The sequence below is a fragment of the Somniosus microcephalus genome, chromosome 3 (genome assembly GCF_052327205.1).
Source record: "Somniosus microcephalus isolate GS21.2 chromosome 3, FLI_Smic_1.0, whole genome shotgun sequence".
Lineage (NCBI taxonomy): Eukaryota > Metazoa > Chordata > Chondrichthyes > Squaliformes > Somniosidae > Somniosus > Somniosus microcephalus.
In genome coordinates this window covers 351,245,541-351,249,738 of record NC_140989.1, presented here as the reverse complement: position 1 = coordinate 351,249,738, position 4,198 = coordinate 351,245,541, and positions in this window count along the sequence as shown.

Here is a 4,198-nt window from a genome sequence, read left to right as displayed (position 1 = left end):
CAGACTTTATGTGCTATATTAACTCTTTGTACATTTTCTGATAGAGATAAAAATTCTCAAATTGATCATCACAGAGAACTATTTCATAGCGACAGTTTAGTACTTTTGCATTATATGATGTGTTTTTGAGCCATCAATAACCAATCACCCATAAATTGGTGGTTTTATAAGGGTGTTTTTATACACTGGGTGTTGTATATATGGATTTTGAAAGAATAAGGAGGCCACATACTCCTTGGAAAATAAGGGCTCAATTTTAATAGCCCTGAGGAGGCGGATTTGGAGGCGGGTCTATAGCGAAAATCGGTAAAAATGGCTTCAGGCACCCAACTCGCCCCACCCGATTTTCATGAGTGTCTGTTTAGCAGCTCCCAAACTGACCCGTCTGGAACCGGTGGGACAGGTAGTTAACAGCCTGTTAACTGCCTTGCTAATCCTATTTTCATAGTGGTTTCCCATTTTCGTGCCTCTGGCTCCTGTTTCCCATCTTGTCAGAAACAGGCCAGCTGCAAGGAGACGAGTTGCTGGAGGACATGATTTGTATGCATTGGTGGAGCGCTTTAAAAGTGCCCCTGAAACATGGCTGACATTCAAATACAACTATTTTGCTGTTGTAGGTATGGGATAAGATTTTGGACATCTACTGAGCTTGTGACTGTTCAAGCTGACACCCATCTGCAGTGTGTCATGAATGGAATAATTTCAGGCCACTTCGACTGTGCGCATGCAAGCTTGTTGCCTCAAATGAAATCTATAGCAAGAGGATGGGAAAAATGTATGTCCTCTCATCCTTGTCCTCTTAATCGGACGAGCAGCAGCCGCGTGGCTCAGTGCAGGTCTTCCTGGGAAGAGGAGTAGGAGGAGGACGAGGAGCGCCTTGCATGCCCTGTTGTGACCAATGCAGCATCCCTCCAGTCCACTGCTGACCGTCAAGCAGGGTATGCACACTGCCATGCCACATTCGCATACGCTTACTCTTCAACCATAGGTGGCTACCATATGGCTCTGTAATTGTAGGCGACATTCATCCAACGTCATACATCATCTCTGCTATACCATTGAGAGGGAGGAGGTACTAGCAGTTTTAGCGGCCTTAAAAGTGGATAAATCCCCAGGCCCTGACGGGATGTATCCCAGGCTGCTGTGTGAGGCAAAGCAGGAGATTGCAGGGGCTCTGACACAAATTTTCAGAACCTCTCTGGCCACAGGGGAGGTGCCAGAGGACTGGAGGACAGCTAATGTAGTACCATTATTCAAGAAGGGTAGTAGGGTTAAACCAGGGAATTACAGGCCAGTGAGCCTATCAGTGGTAGGGAAATTATTGGAAAAAATTCTGAGGGACAGAATTAGTCTCCACTTGGAGAGGCGAGGATTAATCAAGGATAGTCAGCATAGCTTTGTCAGGGGGAGATCATGTCTAATCAATTTGGTTGAATTTTTTGAGGGGGTGACGAGGTGTGTGGATGAGGGTAGTGCAGTTGATGTAGTCTACATGGACTTCAGTAAGGCTTTTGACAAAGTCTCGCATGGGAGACTGGTCAAGAAGGTAAGAGCCCATGGGATCCAGGGCAATTTGGCACATTGGATCCAAAATTGGCTTAGTGGCAGGAGGCAGAGGGTGATGGTCGAAGGTTGCTTTTGTGACTGGAAGCCTGTGTCTAGTGGTGTACCGCAGGGATCGGTGCTGGGTCCCTTGCTGTTTGTAGTGTGCATTAATGATTTAGATATGAATGTAGGAGGTATGATCAGTAAGTTCTCAGATGACACAGAAATTGGTGGAATGGTATAGAGCGAGGAGGGAAGCCTCAGGCTACAGGATGATATAGACAGGTTGGTCAGATGGGCAGAACAGTGGCAAATGGAATTTAACCCTGAAAAGTGTGAGGTGATGCATTTTGGGAGGACTAACAAGGCAAGGGAATACACAATGAATGGTAGGACCCTAGGAAGGATAGAGGATCAGAGGGACCTTGGTGTGCATGTACATAGATCCCTGAAGGCAGCAGGACAGGTAGATAAGGTGGTTAAGAAGGCGTATGGGATACTTGCCTTCATTAGCTGAGGCATAGAATATAAGAGCAGGGAGGTTATGATGGAGCTGTACAAAACGCTAGTTAGGCCACACTGGAATACTGTGTGCAGTTCTGGTCGCCACACTATAGGAAGGATGTGATTGCTTTAAAGAGGGTGCAGAGGAGATTCACCAGGATGTTACCTGGGCTGGTGCGTTTCAGCTATGAAGAGAGACTGGATAGGCTGGGGTTGTTTTCCTTAGAGCAGAGAAGGCTGAGGGAGGACCTGATTGAGGTGTACAAAATTATGAGGGGCATAGATAGGGTAGATAGAAAGGAACTTTTCTCCTTAGTAGAGGGGTCAATAACCAGGGGGCATAGTTTCAAGGTAAGGAGCAGGAGGTTTAGAGGGGATTTGAGGAAAAACTTTTTCACCCAGAGGGTGGTTGGAATCTGGAACTCACTGCCTGAAAGGGTGGTAGAGGCAGGAACCCTCACAACATTCAAGAAGCATTTAGATGAGCACTTGAAACGCCATAGCATACAAGGCTACGGACCAAGTGCTGGAAAATGGGATTAGAATAGATAGGGCTTGATGGACGACACGGACACGATGGGTCGAAGGGCCTCTTTCTGTGCTGTATAACTCTATGACTCTATGACCTTCTTATTTCCTAACACTTTCACCACCAGCATTACAAAAGCAAGTCGCCCTGAGCACTCATTGCGCTTTTGCCATTTCCCAAAACACATAGGCCACACAATCAACTGTTTGCCATAATTTTTCTTTTACACGACAGAAGGATCATAAACCAACAGTCAGAAAAAAAAGACAAAACACCCACGTGAGTCTCCTTGTGACTATATGTGCTTAATCTTTCTCTTACGCGTGCTTCTACGTGGTGCTTCCCTTGTGGCTTCAGCAGATGTAGAAGCACCTTGCTGACCAGGATGCTACGCCTGCTTAGATGCCTTTGGCGGGCATCCTCTGGGTTTGGGAGCCTGGGAGGGCACTTCAACAGTCTGCTCTTCCTGTGGCTGTGCAGGGGCTGAAACAGCCATCTCAGTTGTCTCCGCAAAGTGGGTCTCTGACCGAGGGCTCCACAATGGCATAGTCGTGTGAGCGCTTTGAGAGGAGCCCACACTTCCTGTGTCCAGCCAACAACATCCCTCTCATGGGTCTGCCGCACCTCAGTGCTGGCAAGTGGCTGGAGTGCACCTTGCTGCACATCAGGGGGACCATGAGGACCCGTATCTGCACTGGCAGTCCTCATCAAAAGAACGTCCATGAAGCTCTGATCTCTCTGCTCAATAGCTGCCCATCACTCCTCCAGAGATGACGTTCTATTTTGAACAGTCACCGGCCTAGAAATTCAGTTGCGTTTGCGCCCACTTAGGGGCGAAAGAGTGGGTTGCGCCGGAAGTTTTTTAGTGCCTGAAATTAAGTTGGGCCCTAACATCGGCGTTAGCCGGTAGCGCTGCGCCGGCACCGATGACGTCATCGGTGTGCGCAGCGCCCCGGTTCCAACGCGATTCCGTGCCGAAGGCCAAATTCAGTTGCGGCCGCCTCGCCCGCAGCGGCCACAAACAACGTTTGGAAAACGGGGCCTTGCAGCTCTGAGAGGCCGGCGCATAAAGGTGGAGGGGCGGCCGGCCGCTTTCCCGGCGGCCGCATGGCCGCACCTCCCTCCCCGGACTCCTGCACCACCCCCCCGCGGCATTGCTGTCTGACTCCCGCGAGCCCGGCACTTCTCCGTGGTGCTGGGCTCATTTGCCGGGGGAATCCAGCGGCGATCTCACGGCTGCAGGCAGCTCCTCCTTAAGAGAAGGAGGAGGCCTGCAGTACCCCAGCCTGCCGCACCGCATCGGGTGGCGCAGCGGCAGCTGGACGCCTGAAATAGACTTTCATCGCCCCAAGCGAGGCGGCCAAACCCTGCAGTAGCGCCCGCCTCCGTCTTGGCCCGTCGCAACTGAATTTCAGGCGGGCGCTGCGGGAATCCGGGCGAGCGCTAAATTTCGGGCGCTGAAGACCTGGCGGGGCCTTACTGAATTTCTAGGCCACCATGTTTTCCTGACTCTGGTGACTTAATTCCTCCATGGCAGTAGCCATCCTTTCCACGGAGGTAGCCAGCCTTTCCACGGAGGTTGCCATCCTATCCATGGAGGTTGCCATCCTACCCATGGTG